This window comes from Lissotriton vulgaris, chromosome 3_1 (genome assembly GCF_964263255.1).
Source record: "Lissotriton vulgaris chromosome 3_1, aLisVul1.2, whole genome shotgun sequence".
Taxonomy (NCBI): Eukaryota; Metazoa; Chordata; class Amphibia; order Caudata; family Salamandridae; genus Lissotriton; species Lissotriton vulgaris.
The window spans coordinates 871,206,568-871,230,709 of record NC_141689.1 but is presented as its reverse complement, the minus strand read 5'-3'; positions in this window follow the sequence as shown (position 1 = coordinate 871,230,709).

The window sequence follows — 24,142 nt, the reverse complement described above, 5'->3', positions numbered from 1 at the left end:
TGCCCTAAGGGTGGTTAGTGCCCACCTTAGGAGTGATGTATAAATATTAAAAAGGAAGGTTTAGGCCTGCAATAATGTTTCTTTTGGAAGGTCGAAATGGCAATTTAAAACTGCACTACAGGTTGCAGTGACAGGCCTGACATGTTTTGTACTGCTACTTTAGTGGGTGGCGCAATGAATGCTGCTGCACACTAGTAGCATTTGATTTACAGGTCCTGTGTACAGGTAGTACAATTTACTAGGGACTTAAAAGTTAACTAAATGTGCCATTTGCATGTATAGCAATTTTGCCATGTTTACAAGTGAGAGCACAGGCCCTTTACCATTGATAAAGAAAAAGTGCACAGAATCCTAAAAGTCAACAAAACTGGCTTCAGCAAAGGAAGGCAAACACCTGGGGAGACCTTGCAGAGAGTGCTAGGTCCAATATATTCCATTTCTAATATTGTTACTGGACATGTTTACCATTTCCTGTTTTACAGCTCATGGAACTTGCCATAACACCCAGTTGGAGCACCTACTTCAACACCATGTCCAGCTGAAAGGGGGTTTACCAAAGATAAAGGGAGCAGTTCCATGCATGTACACGTCACTGTGCACCAGATCACACAGCGAGCAGTGAAGCTTTTTGGCTCTTCCTTATCACTGCTACTTTGCCTTTCTTAACTGCTGTATAGTTGCTAACTCACATTCTTTTTAAGTTCAGAATAAGGTTTATTGAACAGAAAGAGGTGTCAATACAATAAAACAAATGATATAAAAAAGGAGCAAAATAAACTGGAGAATCGTTGCATAAATAGCCATACAAAAAGTACAATGAATCCGTCAATCAGGTGAAAATCAGGTGAAAGCATACATTGAAAAAGAGAAAAGGAAAATAATAATATATCTGTTATACATAAGAATAATTAGGAACGAGAAGGTAATTCAAGGAGGTTTGGGAACTTCTTGCTGAGTTGGGAGCAAATGAAATGATTTTTTAGCCGAGGCATCAAGGTATACTGTTATAGGAAGCCATAAAATAGTGCGCTTCATTGCTAACTGAGGAGGAAAAACAAAAGCAGTATCCAACCTATGGTTATGACAAACATTATACCACCATGCTTTAATCAATACCTTCGTAAAATCTTTCCAGTTAGCAGTGATTTGTTGGAATGCAACCGCTATCAGCAAGTCAACAATTCGTACGTCAGAAGTAACTTGGCCCCAACACGGAGAGAGACTACCAAGAAAAATATGAATAAAGGCAAAAGGGATTTGGGTATGAAAGATATCATTAATTTGGGACCAGATTTGCTCCCAGAAGTCTTGAATAATAGTGCAGGAGAAAAGCTTGTGGAATAAAGTAGCAGTGGGAGCAGAGCAAGACCAACAGAGGTCAGGAACAGAAGAAAATCTGTTGTGAAGTAGATGCGGTGTAAAAAGGAGTCTGTTATAGATGAAAAATAGAGTTTGAGTTAGAGTGGCAGACCTGGAGGACTTACGAAGTTTGACCCAGAGCTTGTCCCAAAGCGGAATAGGCCAGGAAGTTTCAAAGTCACCTTCCCATTGCTCCTCTACTTTAGATTTTGAGCGAGGAAGAGACTTGGAGCGCAGGAATGCATAGATAAGGGAAGCTTTGGAATGAGTAGTAAGGAAAGAGTGAAGTTGTGAAGTGGGAGTGGGAGATGAAGAGAGATTGTGAGAATGCAGAATCTGGGTGTAAATAGGCAAGATTGCTTCTTTCAATAAAAGATAGTTACGAGCAAAGGAAGCAGGTAAATCAAAAGAGAGGCGTAGCATGGGAAAAGATAAAAAGATGGATTGACAGAAAAGTTGAGAAATCAAAATCAAACCTTTTTGTTGCCAGGGTTTCCAATAGAAAGGTTTGCCCTTAATAAGGATATTGTTATTATGCCAAATAGTAGAGGATAAAAAATCAGCAACAGAGGAAGGAATGGTTGGGGAGGAGGCTAGGAGTAGCTTGGTGGTGTGTTTATGTATGGGAATGGATGATATCTGTGTTTTGCGAGAGAAAGATAGAAATTAAGCAAAAGTAAAAGGTGAAAGAGAAAGACGTTCTACAGTAACCCAAAGAGGACAGGGGTCTTCGGGATCATGCAGCCAGAAGGAAGCTTGGCGTAAAAGAAAAGCTTTATGATAGGTCGGAAAGTCAGGGAAATTGACACCTCCTTCCGATTTAGGACGTGACAATCGGAAAAGAGACATTCAAGGTTTTTTGCCTGACCAGAGAAAAGAAGTGAGAATAGAGTGAATATTTCTAAAAAATTTCATGGGAATAGAGACAGGGATATTGGAGATGGTATATAAAACAATAGGTGATAGCATCATTTTAATAGTATCAAGGCGTCCCCACCAGGAGAGATATAGTGGGTGCCATTTGGTAGTAAGATCAGTTAATTTCTGGATACATTTACTGAGGCTAAGTGAGATCGTATCCGTGATGGAGGGAGTAACGTGTAAACCTAAATATTTGATATGAGAGGAGCTCCAGGTGAAATTGGATTCAGCAAAGTCTGGTTTGAAAGTGAATTTAGTGAGGGGCAAAATTTCGCACTTGTCACTGTTTAGTTTATATCCAGAAATCAGCAAGTATTCACGAACTTCAGAAAGAAAGGCAGGGATAGAAACAGTGGGGTTAGAGATAAAGAGCAAAATATCATCAGCGTAAGCAGCAAGCTTAATATGAGATTGTGAAAAGTGAAAGCCGTGAATGTCAGAGTTTTGTCTAAGTTTGGAAAGGAAAGGCTCTAGCGCTAAGTTAAAGAGAAATGGAGATAATGGGCAGCCCTGTCGAACGCCTCTACCCAAATCAAAGAAGGGGGAAACCAGACCATTTGCACAAACCGCTGCTCTAGGATTGGAATAAAGAAAGGAAATTAAAGAGATAAATTTGGGACCAAAGCCAAACCATTTAAGGGCAGAGAAAAGATAGGTCCATTCTACTCTATCAAACGCTTTTTCTGCGTCCAGGGCAATAGCTGCTAAGGAACCTGAAAAGCGTGGAGATTTGGACAAAACGTTAAACAAAAGCCTAGTATTATCTGTAATAAAACGGCCTTTAACAAAACCAGATTGCTCAGGACCAAGTAAATCAGGTAAAAAGGAGTCTAATCGGGCTGCGAGAGATTTGGCATAATTCTTATAATCAATGTTGACAAGGGAAATTGGTCTATAATTTTTACAATATCTAGAATCTTTACCCTCCTTAGGAATAATGCAAATGTGGGCATCAGCGAAGGTACCTGAAGAACCACCTAAGGTAACAAAGGAGTCAATAAGAGAATGCAACTTGGGAATCAACAATGCGGCAAAATGAAGATAAAACTCAACAGTGAAACCATCAGGTCCTGGAGCTTTATCTTTTTTAAGGGAATTGAGAGCAGAGAGTAACTCCTTTTGGGAAACATCCAAGTCCAGAGAGGTTAAGTCAATGGGAAAATGGTCTGGTTTGCGAATGGTAGAGAAAAAAGCAGAGAGAGATTGAGCAGTAGGATGAGTTTCAGAGGAATAGAGGGTGGAATAGAAATGAGAAAATTCATCTAGAATATCAGCATCTTTGTGTCGAGGGATATCATTTTCATCAAATACAGATTCAATATTGAGCTTATTATGCTTAATTTTTAAATAATTAGCTAGAGTTTTTCCTGCTTTATTTTTCCCACCATAAAATTTAGAACTAGATTTCAACAAGTAAAGAGAAGCATCATCTGTAGATTTCTTGTTAAATTTCAACTTAGCGTCAATAAGTGCTGTCAAGCTTTCATTTGAGTGAGAGGTATAATAGGAGTGCTCCAAACTCTTAATCCTGCGGAGGAGGTCATTGTTATGTTTACGTGCATCTCTCCGTTTTGCAGACACAAAACGAATGATGAAGTCCCTAGCCGTGGCTTTGAAGGCATCCCAAATTGTATGGGTTGGAATAGAGGGAGTGTCATTCAAAGTAAAGTATTCATTGAAAAAGTCGATAAAAGAGGCGGTAAATTTAGGATCTAAAAGTAGGGAGTTATTAAAACGCCACCTCTTTGGTCCAGTAACTTTGGGTAGGACATCAATGTTAATAAGGACAGGAGCATGGTCAGATAAAAGAATAGGACCAATTTCAGCATGAGTAAGGGATTGTGCAAGATGATGGGATATAAAAATATAATCAATACGCGATTGAGAATGGTGAGAGGGAGAGTAGAAAGTGAATTCTCTGGTTGTTGGATTGCACAAGCGCCAAGCATCAATGAGTTTATGCTGTGAAATAGCATGGGTGAAGAGTTTATGGGGCTTGTTTGGAATTAATGAGGTCTTGGAATTGCGGTCTAAAAAAGGGTCGAGAGGTTGATTACAATCCCCCGCTAAGATAAAATGATCATCTATAAGATTGGTGATGCGAGTAGCCATCTCACGCCAAAAATTAGGATGACCACCTGTGGGGGCATAAATGTTAAGAAGGGAGAGTGGAACACCCCTCAAGGAAAGCTTGACAAAAGACCATCTACCGTCAGAGTCGAAATCAGTTTCTAAAACAGAATAAGTAAGAGACTTACGAATAAGAATAGCAACTCCATTTCGCTTACCATCTCCAGGCGCAAAATGTACCTCTCCCACCCATCCTCTCTTAAGCTTAATAGATTCTGCTTCAGTTAAATGAGTTTCTTGTAAAAAAGTGAAATCTACATTCAATTTAGCAAGGTGAGAAAGGATTCGTTGTCTCTTAATGGGAGAATTAAGACCTTTAACGTTCCATGAAACAATACGTACCGACATTAAAAAAATAGAACAGAGGGAAAATTACTACAGTAAGAGCTAACAATTAAAGTATGAAAGATACATGAAAAGGAAAGGAGAAGAAGCAAAAAAGATGATGAAGTAGAGAATAACTGGAGATAACGAGATCGAAGAAGGAAAAGAAAAAACGACACCTCGAAGAAGAGAATTAGAAGAAAGGGTAAAAGGAAGGAAGAAATAAGGGTAGTATCAAAGAGGAACATGTCCGTAAGGAAAGGAAATATACTTACAGGTAGGGGAGGTAAGGGAACACAAGCAGGAAGGGGAACCAGACGCGTAAGACGGGGAGGATAGAACCAACTGAAGGAGACAAGACGATCCGGGCAAGCTAACCACCCGGCTGGGAGAACATGAAGTATTGGGGATTATCTGTAAGAAGAGAAGGAAATCATTAAGGGAAGAAGCTAAACAGAACAGTCAAATGAACCATGCGAAGGTTATATCAATAAAGGCAATATATATAAAAGCGGAGAAAAGAGAATGAACATGATGAACAACAAGAGTAACATGAAAAGAAGTATTAAGAACACAAGGCATAAATAACTATAATAAGAGTAATAAACCGATGCATAAGCCTATGCAAATAATACTGGATTGTAAGTAAGTAAAAGTTACATTAGTCACATAAGTCAAGGAGGAAATGCCGAAGAGGGACCAGAAGTATCCATGGTCGGTGCTTGGCAGGAGTTTAGGAAGCTCTGGAGTCGTACAGGATCTTCGTAGGTCGTCGTCTTGTTGTTATATGTGACTCGAAAGAGACAAGGATGGAAAAGTCCATAGCGAGCACCAATGGAGCGGAGTGCAGGTCTCATATCCAAAAAGGCTTTGCGACGGTTGGCCGTAGCTCTAGCGTAGTCCTGTGCAAAAAACAAGGAGGATCCAGACCAAGTGAGAGGAGGAGCGGCTCTAGCTGCTGAGAGAACCTTCAGAAGGTCAGTGTATTGTAGGAAATGCATGATGACACCTCTTGGCTTTGCTGAAGGAGACGTAGATGAAGGGGCTCGACCAAGCCTGTGAGCCCTTTGTATGTTGATTACGGTGTCCTCCGGAAGATGCAGAAGTTTGGGAAGAAAGGACTTGAAGAAAGCTATAGGATCACTCCCCTCGCAGCCCTCCACAAGGCCGTAGATTCGCAAATTGTTGCGTCTATTTCTATTTTCAAGATCTCAACCTGCTTTTGAAGAGAGGAGATCTGAGAGTGCATATGGGCAGTTTTAGCAGAGGATTCCTTAAGCGTAGATACACTGTGCTCCACGGATGTAACCCTTGCCTCCATTTGAGCCCAATTATCGGTTAAGACCTGTAATTTGGCATTAGTTTCTTCCATGAAAGGGCGAAGTGCCCTTATCTCTTCTAACAACAAGTCAATAGAGGCAGATGGAGCCGAAGCAGAGGCTGATGGCGAGGGTGGATCTTTTTTGAGTCGCTTAACTGTATTCTTCCCATTGGATTGAGGAAGGGGTTCCATGGCCGACTTCGACATAAGAGCAGGAAGTTCTTGAGAAGATTCTAGTTGGGCCAATGCTGAGAAAACCTTGGAATTTTTGATGATAGTGCGCTTTGAGGTTTTGGTGGCGCAGTTTGTTGTAAGTTTGCCCATCAGGGTCGCAAACTACATCCAAAACAACAACTGTAAAGGAGACCCCTTACCATCCGGTATAAATAATCACTAATGTGAGGAAAAGGTATATACCAACAACATTAGTGGCCTGAAAGTTGAAATGGCGAAATCATGGCATGCTTGGAAATGATAGAAAGCACAGACAGGAACCAAGCACAAGGACTGCGAAAACCATGAAAAGAAGGAGTCGCCTGCATGAGGATGCCCTCTTCCAGTCAATAATAGCCAGTAAATTCATGCGACATATGTTGTTGAGGTAAAGGATGAAAGCTACTTCCAATGGGAATGAGAGAGTCTTTCAACATAAGATAAAAACCGTTATAATGCAAAAATGAAGCAGAATGGGCTTTGTTGCGCAGGCAGAGTTGTGTCGAAGGACCTTGAAGACATTGAAACAACAAAATGGCCGCTGGTGTGCAGAGGAAAATAATAAAGAAAAATGTCATTTATAAATATCAGGGGGCCGTTATAGAAGATGAGAGTAGTCATTTAGTGACAATATGGGGCCCACCATGAGGGAAAAGAACGTTGCCAAGCATAGAAACAAGTTTCCTTGAAGCGCCGATATTGCAGCTGTGAGGAGCGCTGTGTAAAAGGAATTACACAAAATGGCGGCCGCGGCCGTCACAGAACCGCGAAGCACACAGCGTCACCTGAATCATGCCGAGTAGGAGCAGATAAACGTATGTGAGGGGTCACATTGTGCTCGGGATACACTCCGACGGCTGAATCTTCCCTCAGCGAGGCAAAATCCGACACGGTTCAGCTAGAATATCCCAGCCGCAGCGGAGCGCTCACGACGGCACCGCCATCTCCAACGGGCGCTAAGCCGCTAACTCACATTCTAAGGAGGAGTTTTTGAAGTATGATGTGGGGAAGTAGAGCCTGATATGAGAGCGGGCAAGCAGTGGACTGTCTGATAGTAGTACCGCATCTGAGGACTGCATTTCAGAAGAGACCATTCTTGCATTGCTAGAAGCCTCCCAGGGTTTCTCCTCATGCTGAGATGGAGACATCAGTGTACGAAATGGGGTCATTAGTTGGGAGGGGGAGGGTGAAGTATCCACCACAAGTAATAACCTTCGTATCTGTCCTCGTGAAGCACTAAAGTTAATAAATAAACCTATGTTCAACCCCCTGGTAACTATGGCATGGAGGACAGTCAGAACTTAGAGGCAATATGTAACGTATTTATGCAGTACTAAAACAGTAAGAAAGTCAAAGTGCTAATGATAATCAATGGTTGCGTTATAGCAGGACCTAGATGCAATTTGACGCGGAGCGCTGGTTGGACACGCTAACAAGGATCATCCTGATCAAAGATTTTACCTTCTGGCTTTAATCCTTTAATTCTCAATCCACCACAGGAATATACCCCTAAAGTCCACCAAGACTTCAGGGGAGGCACATAGAGGCTCACTGGGTTGCATGCAGGGGCAAACAGGAAGGTCCAATCCTGGTCCTGTTGCTACAGGTGCTCAGGGAAGTTGCAGAAAAAGTTCTCTTGTAGCTTGTTGTGTCCTTGTGGCTTTAACTGTAGGTTGGTCTTATGATCCTTGAAATCCACTTCTTTGTCCTGGGTGCAATAGGGGGAGCAGGCCCAGTAAATCAATCTTACTGTAGTACACCATAAAATACTTCTTTAGTGAGTCTTTGATCATGCGCCCTCACTCTTTCCTTTCCATGTAAACGTTTATCTGTGAAAAGGCCCTGTCAACCTCGGCACTTGAGATGGGCAATGCCAAAACAGCCCGTGCAAAATTTGCTAACTACTACTAAAGTTAGATTTTAGGTCTAAACTTAAGACTTTTGGTCCAAGTTTACCTTTGTGAATCAGGCCCCACCTGTCTATACACATGCACAATCAGTGTAGAAAGCAAGCAATAATAAAAGCGAAACATTCCATCAACACAGGAAAACACTGTTTTTGCTGTTTTTAATGGCGCAAAAATATGTAACAACTGAGAACCACTGTTTTTTTAAGGTACTGAAAACACTGGGAAACCCCCCCCCCACCAGAATTTACTAAAAATAGAAACTGAAAACAGAAAAGCCTAAGTATACATTAAATCAAAATGCATGAAAAGCATACCGATCTGGGTGAGCTATTCCCGCTTGATATCGGAGCTACTTGGGGACTAGACAACATCATGACCAGAGCTGGCTTTTGCTAAGATAGTGCACTGTGCGTGAGCGGAGAGAAATTTGGCAACCTTGCTGATGGTAGTGAATTAAATGAGGCAGCAGGGGGTCCCTTGGTGTTTCCTGGTCAGTACTTGGATGAGCAGGAACTGGCCCCTGAACACAAACATCCCCGGACCTCCCCCAGCTCACCCAAATCACCCATCGCTTAGCTGCCTCATGCAGATGATGGTTTTGTTGATGTGTGCCAGCAGGGGTCAGAGGATGAAAAAGGGAGAAGCCAAAGGGGTGTTAAAAACATCACCCTCCGTATGATAATGAAGGACTAAAACCACCGTAAACTGGCAAATCAGACAGAAACAAACAGGCAGGACAAGGCTGGAGCAAGATGAGATGGGCACTGCTCTTGGCATAACTTAATGCACAGCGCTCTGTGCGCCCCTCAGAAAACTGCAAGATGAGATGGGCACTACTCTTGGCATAACTTAATGCACAGCGCTCTGTGCGCGCCTCAGAAAACTGCCGCCCTGGACTTGGGCCCAGCTTGCCTCTGCTAAAGGTTGGCCCTGATTCATGACGGTCATCAAAGAAGGGGGTGCAGGAATGCATATAAGCAGTCAAATTTGGTTATCTGGGTGGCCAAGGACCATTCAGCCAACTATGTGCATTCTCAAACTTGGAGTCTATGACTGGACTCTTTTTCCCCCGAGTCAAGGTTTAGGCAAACCATGCTCACCATCAGTTTGTGCATCTACTTCTTCACGTAACATTAGAAATCGTCATATGTACCGGCATTTGTTTAATTGTGCATTTCTTATTTTTGATAGGTTTGAGAGGCCTCTGCTACGCGTTCACTACCAAGAGTGGTTGCTTCTTCAGGGTAGGACTGGCCTATAGGCTAACCTTGCACTGCCAGAATGACTGGTCTGGCAGGTCAGTGCTTGGGGTGGTTTTTGGCTGTTGTGGGCCTGTTCAGTTGGCTGGTTACTGTTGATTTCTCTGATATTACATGAAACATTGCCTGCAGCAAACACAAATGCATGGAGCGCGTCTTCATGGTGGGTTGAAAACTGACCCGTTTGCAAACGTAAGCACGTTTTTTTAGCTGTCTGATTCTCCAATGGGGCTTGGCTTATTTTCGGTCTCAGTCCGACCCTGTGCTTCTTTAATGTTTCACATGTCTGTCTGCCCTATACATTTAAGAAGGAAGAAAACGAGAGCTGCTGAAATCTTCGACGTCTCGTGACTGTGACTCACCTGTTTTCACCAGCTGCATCGACAACAATCACTGGGCGTGATGCAACAAGCCGGTGTCACCCTGATCATCTGGGCAGAGATCATCATGCCAGCTGCAGCCTGCAGGGCGGCCGAACCTGGGAGTCACGCGGGCAGGAGCGGCCGAGGCCTTCATTGCCCCGCGAGGAAGCGCGCGCGGCTCACTCACCCCTGCACTTCAGCATCCCGGATACCGGGAACCTGCTGCAGTCAGCGGATAACAAGCACTTCTGCTGAGCACCGCGGCCTTCAGCCAGGGCAGTTCCAGTCACTGACGGAATCCTCGTGACAAGAGGCCAGCAGTTCGCAACAAAGTTTAACAGAGATGTTTAGGTTTGCGTTTTTTTTCCTCAAGAACACCTCAAAATACGTTTATTCGCGTAACATTGTTAATTCTAGCCAACGTTTTTAATGTGCACTCTACAGAGGACCCTTCTGGGCCATTAAGGACACATTCCAAGGTCTAACGTGAGTGTGGTGTGCCCATATCTCTGGCCAGCTTGGTCTTTCGTTAATAATATTACCCCGTGGATGGGCCGATGATGCACAATACCTCGGATAAAAGGGAACACGCAGAGAAACGACAGTATAAATAACAGGCCATAGTTCCGTATCCTTCCGCCTGCCTGACACCTTGAAGCGGGCCCAGTGACACTTTAATCCCATCGGCCACTGGTTTATTTTCCCACCCATGCAGGGCCCTGAGACTATTCATTGGATGAAGCTAACATGCCTGTGGAGCCCCAGGACCTGTACTGCTCTGCCTCAATGGTTGTTTACATTCTCTCTCACCCGTTCTTTTTGGCGTACTTTTTGTAGGCTCAACAGAGTTTAGTAAGTGCCTGCCCAGGAGAATGGAACAAATGCTGTACACTAGCTGAACTGCACCCACATAAAATTACTAACAATTCAATTTATGTATTTGTATTTATTATTTTGTGCAGCGTTGACTCCACCCCATACGGCAGCATCGTTGAAGGTAATGCAATCACATGAGTAGGGACCCATATAGTGACACAATTTAAATCACGCTTCACAACGAGTCGGAGAAGCATTGAATGCAAAAAAAATCGAAATGCTGTGTAAAAGCGTAGAACAACCCCAGAAGGCTGTTCAATGCCTTACAATAACAGGCGAAGAATAAGCATTGATTAGAAACCATTAGATAGGTCATACTGGGATAAAGGTGGCTATGTGAGAGAAAAATCAGCTTGTCCACAAAGTGATATGAAAGCAAAATGAGGGAGTAGTTTGAAAATTGCATGTAAAGTTCAGATAACTATCAAACCATAATATATGCAATTAAGTGTAGACGTACAGACAGAAGTCACAGCCATTGTATGCGCTATACAGTCCAGAGACAGCAAGACGTAGAGAGGTAAACAAGATAGGCGTCTTCTGGGGTGAGTACGGTGACGTTAAGGGAGTTCCATAGTTATATCATCAGCTGAGCATGATTCCCTAGCAGTGAGGTCAAAGAGTAACACAGGCAACATATATAACATGGGCTGCCACAGACAACAAAAGTAAAAGGGATCATTTAGTCACCTCAAGGTGCTTTTCATTTACCATCATTTATGAAGGGGGTTGACAACACAGAAAGAGGCATTTACTCCAAGTCCAGAATTTCTCATCACTGTTCCTACTTTATGAAGCTATTCTGCCCAAGTGAGCCAAGCAACACACTTACTCTCCAAAGGGAAAAAACAACTTTAGGGACATAGCTTTCTCTCTATTTCTTTTACCTGTTCTTGAGCATAAAGGCCCATGTCCCTTTCACCTTCTATGTCATATCAATTCTACATGTCCATGGTTGGAGGGCCACAGCTGACGGGATGGATGGGCAGGAATGCACGACAGTGACGAGGAAGCATTGGACTAGAGTAGTTAAGATTATTGGTGAGAAATCAGGTCATCCTGACCCCTTTCATCAACCCTTACTCTGTAGATATACCACTCTGAAATATCCTCATCCATGCAGCAAAAGAAGCCCAGACAAATTGTAACTTGAGCCCTGTATGCAAAGAGAACCTGTTATTATGGAACATTTAGTAACAACCAGCTCCCGCAGCCAGCCAAGCTGGGAAACATTATTCTTGCTTTGTGAACCCAATCGATGCGCTGTACCCATGCAGAGCGGCGCCCTATGGAGCTGCCAATGAACAAAGAAGAGAATCGGCAGCTGCTATCCACCCTTCATTGACAAATATATTAGAAAATATGAACCCGTTGTTCATGTTGGAGCTCACTGATTCTTGTTTCCTGAAACATCAAACCGAAGGAATGACAACTTCAGGTGAAACAATCAGAGACCAGCCAAAACCATACACTGAAAGAGGGAACACTGCTGCATCCCAGGCAATGTTTGCGCCATCAGTCTTTGTGTGTGTTATTCCATCACTTTACATGAAGAAAGACTAGAAGACTAGCAATTATCATGGGCAATATGCCTTCCAATCTAGGCTCCCAGCATGCTGCTCTTCATGAAGATTTGTTTAGTGGACCACCAAGTCTTGTGATTCCTCATTTACCTCAGAGTACCTACCACCAGATGGCAGAGTGGGTGTCACCCATCTAAGATCATGGGAGCGTTGGAGACCATCATCACTAGACATCTTGAAAGGCATCGGGCCTGATACCGTCTCCATTACAAGAGACCCTGACAGGTAACAGACCTTACATCTTGTAGGAAAACCAAGCCTATGATACCTCTTGCTGTGTAAGAGGGTAAAAGGGACTGAATGACAGTCAAAATAACTGGTTATCCTGGAGAACTGTAGGATCAATGAAAGACAGCCTGTGTATTACTGTACATTGAAATAATTTTCTAAATTAGCCTGAAATACGTTATGCCTCATGCAGCTATCATCCACATTTGTAAAGTGCGAAAAATGACCCGTAAGGGTCTCCAGGCGCTGGGGGCCGTCGGGAAGATTAAGCAAGCCGTTGGCCAGAGTCACATGGTGCTGGGCTAATCTGCCTCCAGCGCCGGGGATCGAACCGTGATCCCCTGATTCCAGCGTCAGTCGTCCTGGCCGCGGCGCCACACCTCCCCCATATGCCTCCTCTCTGTTTTTTAACTATAAGGATGCCCTCGGATACCTGTCATCAACATCAAAGTTATCCATTCTTTATATCTCGCCTGCAGGAGCGCTCATGCGCTGTCGCTTGGCAATTATCTCTTGTGTTTAAAAGAAAACTTTATAAAGGAGCTTTTAGCTCACTCATTACTTACCATTTGTTGGCATCATTATCACTCTTCTTTGCTGCTTTCTAATTCGGCATATAACAAAAAACACACTGGTTCCTAGTAACAATACTTTAGGGGCAATGAACCAAATGGTGAAAAAAATCTATTCAGAGGAGTTTATGAAAAACAATTTCAAGACACATAGCAGCACCGTGAATATTGGTACAAAATAAATGTGCTCGATGCTCTTTTTAGAGATCATACATTTAATTGACAAATTGTGATCAACAAGTGTATCAACAAACACATGAACAGCACGGACTGTTACAGCAAGTGCTCAACAATCATATAGGGTCTGTGTTTTTAAAGGCAACAGCGTTTTTAAACCAAAAAAAATGGCGGGACCATCATCAGGACTCATGGGGATGCAACAAGCCAGAGATATTCGATAGAGCCAGACATGAGATACATGGAATCTTAGAAGGGGGATACAGAACCTCTAATGATGATATGGTGTAGAAAACGACATTAATGAAAACGGAAGCGAATCGCAACACATTTTTTGCTGAGATATAGTCCCTGCAAAATGCAGAATCGATTGATGTTATAATAAACGCAGGGAGCGAAGAAATAGAAAAGATATTGTTAATTTTCAATTTAGACATCTCCTGGGAGGAGTTTGACACTGATGGAAACATTATTGTGAATTAGCCCTGAGGAAGTTATGTGGCATGAGATTAATGCCCAACGAAACACGTGTTGGCTGCAGTGATTGTCTCTCTTTGGAAGTTTGAATTTGATTTGAACATTGTACCTAGAACTTTGGATTGAATTTTGATTTGAACATTGGGCTGGTACCGCTACATAGACGATATTTTACTTATCTGGGAAGGACCTATGGAACTACTTGAAGAGTTCCTTCTTTGGATTAACCTAGGGGATCCCAACCTGAAATTCACATCATCATGTAGTACCAGTAAAGTTGAGTTTTTGGATCTATGCATTAAGAACTGTAATGGAGTGCTGGCAGTTGAACTGTTCACCAAACCAATGGCAAAAAATACATTGCTAGAGTTCTCCAGTTTCCATCCTAAATCACAGAGGGAGAGTATCCCCTTTAGTCAGTTTCTTCGTCTCCGACGAAACTGCTCTGATCTAAACGACTATTATAAACATGCGGAAGATCTAAGACTGAAATTTAAGGATAGGGGCTACCCTAAGAAACTCCTTTCCAACTCTATGAAAAGAGCACGGTTTTATGACCGGGATGTTCTAATTCATAACACCTCTAAAGAGAAGGAGCCCCTAAATAAAGTTGTTTTTGTCAGCAAGTTTTCAAATTTGAGCAATCAGATTAAAAATGTTGTGAATAGGCATTGGCATATCCTGAACCACGAAGAAGAACTAGTGCTTGAAAAACCGCTATTTGCGTTTAAAAACAACAAAAACCTCCGTGACCTGCTAGTTCATACTTATAAAGAGGAACTGATTGAGAAACAAAGAACATTTGATGGCACAAGGGTCATTGGTACTACCAAATGTGGTAATTGTAACATCTGCAATCAGTGCATTGTTGGTTCAGAGATTGTATGTAACACCAAGAGTATAACATGTAAGACTCATAACAACTGTAAGAGTAAGAATGTCATTTATCTGATCCAATGCCCCTGCGGCCTTTGTTATGTTGGAGAAACGGGAAGAGAGGTACGCACCAGGCTCCAGGAGCATAGATCAGCTATTAAAACCAAAAAAGTAACTGCTCCCATCGTTGCCCATTTTTTGGAAATGGAACATAAAGAATCCGAATTTGGCTGGTTCATTCTGGAGAAAATCAAGATAGGCAAGAGAGGTGGTAATATAGTTACGAGAAGAAAGGAAAGAGAACAGTGGTATTTCTCCTACCTTGACACAGTCAAAAGGGGTTTGAACTCAAGGGAAGAGTGGGACCGCATTATTGGAGCAGTCTAATATTGCTGCTTCATTGCGATCTGATCTGATGTGTTTCAGAACATTAGATGATAGTTTAGCGGCTACCTACAAGTGCTTATGTGATTGTGTAATCACGCATGCATGTATCCGGGGTGTCAGGACCGCATCATTGGAGCAGTTTAATATGTCTGCTTCATTGTGATTTGATCTGATTTGATTTAGAGCACTAGATGATGGCTCAGCGGCTACCTACATGTGTTTATGTGATCGAGTAATCACGCATCCATGTATCCGGGTTGTCAGTATATACAGAACATGGGTTCTGAACAACCACCAAGCTCATAACTACTGGTGTTACCAGTTAGGTATCCATCTACATAGAGTAGATTTCTAATATCAGCTCTTATTTAGTCCTTTTCGTCATACCCCAAATAATGGCACACATTGCTTGGGCTATGCATATATATATTTTTTAAATATCGGCATATCTAGCCTAACCATATCTATCCCAATGTTCACATTAAAAGATAAGGCACAACAAATCTTTATATAATCCTTTGAGTGCATTTATAGATACCCCCAAAAAAATTTTTCATTGCCACAGTGATTATTGGATATACGTTTACAAATCAGCCTTTCTCATTACAAACGAGGAATACGCGTTGGAAGTCTTTCTCTACTGCCTTTCACTTCCGCGTTCGTCATCGTATACGCCCACAAACAATCAAGCTAACGTACTTATTGCGGTGCGGCGTTCTGCATCTGTCAATATCCGGCACTACGAGCAGGCACGCGGGACGTCTGAGAGCTTCTTACAAGAGGTAAAGGGTCGATTTGGGAGGCATTATATATCTTTTATGCGCTTTCATTTATGCGCTTTCATTTGTGGGACACGGTTTGAGACACAGCGTGTGTCTATTTTTTGCCTTCCCCTAATATGCAGGGCTAACACGGAGGTATTCCCTCGTGTCGGGCTGAGGGCACTCTATTAGAACCCTGAACTCCCGAAAAGACGTAAACGCTACAATTGAAAAGTGAACGTAGAATTACCGCGTGCATTGGATTCAGCGTTTCTTAACTCTTTGTGAGTATATTAAGAGATTTACGGTAATAGCTACTATTTACATCGGGTGGCTGTTTAACTAACAATGGCTTATCCTTTAATTTCAGCTCCCAGCCATTACGCTGGATGTGCCATTAATATTGAATCTATGATCAAGGCTTTCGCCATTTATTTTAACCAGTAAGTAACAAGGGTGGACAGCCTTCATTATATGTAATGTTCACTATGACGTTTGTTTTTTGGTTTATCCAGATATCTGTGGCACGTTATGTGCACATAATGCTATTACGCTTTTTTTATTCTTTTTTCTGGCACTATCGACATGCTATGTGCAGACAGCATTATGAGAATTATGTCAATTATCCATATCTCCGTGTAATAGAGCTGTGTTCAGGCACGAGATATTGCCATCCATAAGTATGGTAGACACAATATGTGCTCCATGAGAGCTATGCCATCGACATTTGCGTGTAACCATCCCTATCTTGATCGACAAGGCGCTTTTTTGTGACGAAGTAGACACATGCCATTTATCTAACATATGAGCCAACTGTGTTAGTTATAAAAGTTAGCATTGGCCTTGATATGCACTAAATGTGATATCCATTTTTCACAATTAGGAATTCTATATTTTGTAAGAAGATAATTCGCTGGACGAATATCTATACCTCACGCTAAGGAGGAAGTATACCCCTTACACTGATATACCCCTTTCTGGGTTGAGGTAGGTGATGTACCATGACTCTTTGTATTGCCGCCTCTCTTATGTTTATTTATGGAGTGATTTCCTCATTACGACCCAGTCATTACAAAAATGGTTGACCACATATTACTGGATTTGAAATTTGGTCATATGAGAAAGGTTGTTTATACTGATGTTAAATATGATGAGCTTACCTATTTGATGAGTTTACCTATGTGATATGAATTCATTGATCTTGGGCTATCAATTGATTAGGCCTATTTGTAATTGATGTTGTTTGTTCTGTATATTGGAAGCAATGTTTATGTGTGTTCAAAACTTAGCAAGATACATTATGTTTTGTTGGGAATACTATCTTTGACTTCTGTTATTTAATTTTATCTGTTCTGTCTATTAGTTGTGACTAAAACTGATTTTATCTAAATTTCAGAAGTACTGGGAAACATTTATACATATTTTTCCTGATGAAGGCGGGTTGTATCTGAACATACCGCCGAAACGCGTCGATGCAAGGAGTCAATCTGGGATGATAAACTGAGGGAAACTCAAAATAACTGTTTAGTGTTTGAATTTAGTCCTCTTTCCTTGAAGCTCCTTTTTTATTGGAATGTTGTTTTTATTGATTATTGTTTCATCCTGTATGTGTTTCCCGATTTTTAGTTTCTTATTTATGTAATGTATGCTAATAAATTGTTTTAATAATTCATTTCTCTAGAGTGTTTTCACATATTTTGTAGTTTTTTACCTACTTTCATTGCTTCCTTGTTATATGGTTGGTACTTGTAATATCACTGTCTGTTAGTATCTATGTATGAATGTTAATTCGCCCAAAGGGAATTACTTTTTGACTTGTGTCAACCATGGTGTAGAAAACAACATTAATGAAAACGGAAGCGAATCGCAACACATTTTTTGCTGAGATATAGTCCCTGCAAAATACAGAATCGATTGATGTTATAATAAACGCGGGGAGCGAAGAAATAGAAAAGATATTGTTAATTTTCAATTTAGACATCTCCTGGGAGGAGTTTGACACTGATGGAAACATTATTGTGAATTAGCCCTGAGGAAGTTATGTGGCATGAGATTAATGCCCAACGAAACACGTGTTGGCTGCAGTGATTGTTTCTCTTTGGAAGTTTGAATTTGATTTGAACATTGTACCTAGAACTTTGGATTGAATTTTGATTTGAACATTGAATCTATGAATTTGAACTTGGATTGAACTTTGAGATTTGGAATTAAAATACGGATCAGCGCATTTCAAGACCCGGGAGTCTGAATATCTATTGGATGAAACTTTGGACTCTTGCTTTCACACTTGCTTTATGAATTTTTGAAAAATATCGTATTTGTTGTTTATAAATATCGTTAATGATTTTGATTGCTCGGCAGGAGTACTTATAAAGCCAGAGATCTGACTCAATATTAGAGAAAGGGTGATCAGAGTGAGGCTAAGAAAAATTAAAGTGAGCCGGTACACAGACCCTATATGATTGTTGAGAACTTTCTGTAATGGGCTGTGCTGTTCACGTGTTTGTTGATACACTTGTTGATTACGATTTATCACTTGGAGGTATTCCCTCTAAAGGGACTACCAAGCATATTTATTTTGCACCAATATTCACTGCACCGCTATGTGTCTTGAATTTTTTTTTCATAAACACATTTTTATAAATTTTATTTGCAATTTGGTTCTTTGCATCTAAAGTATTGTTACTAGAGACCAGTGTGTTTTTTGTTATATGGATTACCCCATGTCCCTAGTGATCCTTGAGTCTCCCTTGTTCTAATTCAGCAGCATGTTCGCGGTGGGACTTCCTGAGTTACTTCCTTTTCTTTGTGTGGAGCATGGACCAAGTACAGATTTATTTATATTAATTAGTGTCCGTCCACTGCTCGTGCTGTGATTGGGGTGCTATTTTGTCTTTTTTAGGCACTTTATATGTCGCAAACTCAACCCGCCTCGTAGGTATTAGAGCACTTTACATGAGCACCAGTTACAAAACACAAGTTCACATACATTTTCTATGCTGGGGAGATTAAGTAATTTGCCCATAATCACGGTGTGTGTTTCATATGGGTGGAAAGAGATGAATCAGTGGGTCTTCAGGAGAGGACACACATCAGCTGATAGGAAATACCTCATCACCTTGCTGCAGTTATAGAGGATTATGTACGGAGGTGAGGCTACTAGGCCACAGGTGTCGAGGTGCTGGATTAGAGCGTAAAATTCAATATTATTAAAAAGGTTTCACAAATCCAGCCAGGTCAGGCACATATCTTTCAACATAATTTATGGAGTAGTAATCATAGCATAGAAGTTAACATTAGGAAGCAGATTATGCTATCTGGCAATTGAGCTGTTTTTTTTAAATATTAATAATCACCATATTTTACTCTTTTTTCCCATGACACTGAAAAAAACGCAAGGTTGGGGCTTTGAAGATGGTGACGTGTGTCTAAATATAGGTACGCAATTAGTGAGGAGGGTCCTTCTTTTGTTTTCCCACACTCACGGGGACAGGGATGCCATCACCCTTATTAAGTCTCTTGGAATGACTATGCAGTTCCCCTCAATGGGCAGCTGGAAAGGTTTACTGCAATGGCTGGCCCCTCCACTGCCTTACTTTAGTAAGTGCAACAAGAAATGGCAAAGCCAACAGGTCTTGCTTATGTGAGATCTATTGGCTTTGTCAATTTGTTTTTAACATGCAGCTGCTTTGTAGCATGGATAAAAGTAAATACAAATTCTGTAACGCAATCAACACTGGCTGCCTTATACAATTTCTTTGTAATTTCAAGCACGCAGTTGTACAACATGGCAAAAAAACATTGACAAAGCCAAAAAGCTCAACTGCCTCATTGCACTTTTTTTTACACTTTCAGTCATACTGCACAACAGGTGGGCTGCTGTATAACATGGCTAATATTGACAAAACCAATAGATCTGGTGAATGGAAAACCTATCGACTTTGCCAATGCTTGTTTTAGTTTACATGCATTATGCAGAGCTCACACTCCGGAGTAAAAATACATCAGTTACACTCAGTCAGCTCAGTAATCTACTGTCTACTTCAACACAGTTTTGGAGGAAAACATTGTTTTTATTCATGATAGTGCTACAACTGATATAATGTTAACATATGAGTGTTCATCCTTTAAGTACACCTTCTTCTTAGTAACCTAGTGCACAAAAATGTTCATTTTTTAATCAGTCTGTCGCTGCTTGTAAGGATATCAGTGGTTAACATCGTAGGCGGAAACATGGCAGTAAATTACATTTCCCTTGTACTGTCCTAAGTAAATAACAAACTCTGTTTTATGAGCTTCATGATCATTGCTCTAATGTAATAGTCAATTATAAATATATGGCATATTCTAGTCTGTCTGTCTAGCCAGTCAGGCACTCGTTTCTTTATCACAGCAAGGACATTAAAAATCATTTATGTGAATAGTTTGTTCTCTGCAGAGGAGACTCGAGTATAAATCTAGGTCTGTTTCATAAACGAACACCTGCAAAAGAAACAATTGATGGACAGAATGCTGGACAATGCAAACATTCACCCCCAGTCACAAGAATCTGGGTTTAATCCATAATTCTTTTGCTCACCACACCACCCCAGTTTGGATCCAGCCTTATGCAAATCTGTCTTGACCCTGTTCCTTGTGGGAACAGTCTATGCCCAGATGTGGGTCCCGTACTCTCCATGCCACTGGAGTCAAGCTATCCTGGCTGATGAGGGGTGAAACCCCGGAACTGGTTCTAGGATGCTTGTTTCCAGTCCAGGGAGGACCTGGCCTGGCAGTTTGGGCTGGACTGTTCCAATTGGGTGCAGGGTCAAGACTGATTTGCATATGGCTGGGTCCAAGCTGGAATGGCATAGTGAGCAAAAACAATGGATTTAGGCCCAGAGCTCTGTACTGGGGTGAATGAATGACATTGTTCTGCATTCTGTCCATCAATTGTTTTACTTGCATTTGTCACCTCGAGTGAGACAGGTATGCCCAGACGTGGGTCCTGTGCTCTCCATGCCACTGGAGTCACGCTATCCTGGCTGATGAGGGGTGAAACCCCGAACCCGGTCCTAGAAGGCTTGTTTCCAGTCCAGGGAGGACCTGGCCTGGCAGTTCGGGCTGAACTGTTCCCATTGGGGCAGGGTGAAGACTGATTTGCATATGGCTGGGTCCAAACTGGAATGGCATGGTGAGCAAAAAAACAATGGGATCTCTGTACTAGGGTGAATGTATGAAAATGTTCTGCATTCTGTCCATCAATAGTTCTTTTTACATTTGTCATAAACAAACACCTTCACACTCATTCTACAGTACAATGGTTTTAGGAAATACAGGGTTGTCTACGCTAGGTCACCTCTGAACAGCATTAAATATTCTATGTATAACGTCCAACCTGCTGTCAGCATCATCTTTGATGTAAAATGACCAAATCTTCCAGAAATGTCACTTTAACGAATATTCCTGATGGTTCGCTTTTACCCTCTAATAAGGAGTCCACCTCTCACTTTGCAGCTCCAAATTGTTGTAAGGGACGGTGATCTAGGACCATTCCAGGAACACAAACACCAAAGACCTTCTCCAAGACTAGCAAGAGGAAGGTCTTAAGTAGGTTTACTTTAATAAAACTGTACCTAGAGACTACTTTCATAAAGATAGTTCTTGGGAAAAACTGGCCAAGATCCTTCCAGTCTCTTGGTTCAATCTCTGTTAACTGCTTCTCTGTAAGCTGATTGACATGAACTCCCTAATTCCCACTAAAGGCTGTCAACTCTTCTGAATCAGTTTACACACCATCAAATATTTTATGGGTGATATCCACCTTTGCTTAGCTCAGGATGTTGGTGGAATATGCTCTCCCTGAGCATATAAGTATATCGAGGGCAACATGTTGTGAAGAAACAATATTGAAAGGTAAGTGCATATAGGGAAGTATGGATTTACTATTCGTAACTCCATATCTTCATACCTTGAAGATATATGTACTGCGTAAGTACCTATACAGGGAGTTAGGTATAGGAAATCTAGATTTACCTGTCAATATTTGTTTTCAATATTTTGTCCTTGATATTCTGTCCCATCGATATTGAGGGTGCACACCTGGTTTGGAGGGTATATCCTATACTAAAGAGAAACTGAGTATCATCATTGATGATACTCAGTTTCTCTTTAGATTTGACTGCCCAACAGAAGAAGCTCAATGTTTTCTCAAGCCATGTCTATCATCTATCTATTCATGGATGAGTAAGGATAGACTGGCACTTAAAACAGAGAAAACAGAAATTCTTATTTGTGGTCTTGGTTTCCATTGGATTGCTGACATGTGGCTGCTTAGTCTAAGCTTCTCTCCACCTCTGGCTAATGTTGTAAAGATTCTTGGTTTAAAGATGATCAAAAGCCTTACCTTACAAGCTCAGGTTAATCCTCCTGTTCATATCATCTCAAAATTCTGAAGGAAGAAACTGATGGTAGTTTCTTCAAAATGGCAAAATCAACAGAGGGAGTAGAGAAGTCTTTTTTTCACGGGTTGATTTGGATTCTCAATAGCTACATAATAATCAAAGGGAGAATCTACCCACTGTTTATCGCGCTTGAGTCTCCTTCAATCCACCTAGAAAAAAGTTTGCTCCTTTGGCACCTTAAGGGGCAAGAAAGGGACACCGATCATAGTATGGAGAATGACTCCCAGATCGGTTTGTATGAATGTTTTTGAAGGATTGTGATGGAGCAAAATTTGCTTGTAAGAACAATTCTTCAAATTAGGATTCTGGGGAATCTTGGAATTTGATCTGTCCTAAGGAAAGCCACATGACCATAAATTGGTGGAAAAGGTGGCTGGAACTGTAGACCGCAGTAGATGCTCGACCAATAATACCTCAAAGGCATCATCCTTTGTTTTTAATCCTGCCACATGGAAACTCTTTAAAATGTAAGACTATGGTACCACTTAGGCAATTTTACTTTCTAAGTTCCCTCCCAATTCAACTAGTACTCCCTTGATGGTCAAGGTTGTAATCACGCCCGATATAGTTCATATCAGGGACAACTCTATAATGAAGCATGCCACTGTATGAATCAGTGGGTGAGAATTCTTGTAAACAAAAGCCATTTTCTTTCCTTTTCTATGTGGATACATAGCGATTCTAGTGCGATAATCAGTGGGTTTATTCTCTTTTTGATTATTATATTTCTTAAATAACCAACCTGCAGTGTTGGCAGTGTCTATCATTTCCGAAATTCACTACACAAATGCGCATTACCTGTGCCTACATGCTAAATAAAGAACCTGCTTGCAGCTGATTAACAACACAGCAGTCAGACTTGCATCTAGATTGCGGAAATTGGACCACATTTCAGATGTTAAGCTAAACTGCACTGGTTACCAGTAAATCAGAGGATACAGTTTAAGGCCCTCTGTTGTACTCATAAAGTTGTATTTGTTGCAGGGTCTCCTGCCCTTTGGACTCGCATTAGAAAATACTATCCAGATTGTACTCTTCTCTCCTCTTTCAAAAGTTTGCTAGATGTGCCAGGAGTAAGAAAGGTTCATTTTGGGGACAGATCATTTTCAGTGCTGGTGACGAAACCTGGAACCAGTTACCCGCCACCTTGCAATCCATTGTGAAACACAGTGTATTTTGCAAGTTTTGTGCTCTTTGTTTTTCTTATTTTTATATTCTTGTTTTATTCTTTTCTTGTTTTTCCACCCTATCTGTTTACTCTTTGCAGCGGCTAGATGCCTGGTTAAGGTGAATGTACCTGCTCCACCAGTATCTTTTTAATTTAATTTAATTTCCACTACATTGATCACCTTTGGTCCCTGTGCAAAGGAAACTGCCCTTCACACAGAAAAGAGAAGATGGATCCTCTTTCGAGAAAGCGAATATGGGGCACCTGCATAACAACACCTCAACTGAACTCTTTCTATCTGCACACATTTACTGGCTCAGTAGAAACTTCCATTGCATAATCAAAGACATATGTCATAGCCAGGAGGAATCACAGGTCTGCCCTTGGAACAAGGCAGCAATTGTCAGCTGCTTTGTACCTGTACATACAGGTGGAATGGTTTTACTTCTATTTGAACATGGAACTATTCACCTTAAAATAAAGGAACACTTGTGCAATAACATAAGATGCCATCTTAATTTATTGTGAAAGGGAGGACACCCTGATTCTCTTTTTTCAACTATCACGTAACTGGGATGAGCAAGGTCCAAACCCCATTAGAGTGTTGACCCGCAAGAACTCTGGGTATTTTAATTGACAGGAAGAGGGGGCTGAACCTTGCATCCTATTTTTCCAGACAGTGGAATCACACTACCCACACTACTGGGCCGACATGGTGTGCAAAGAGGGGTGAGAGCACTGTACTGTCTTAAATATTGGGGTTTATCAGAAACTCCCAAACCAGTTGTGTCTAGC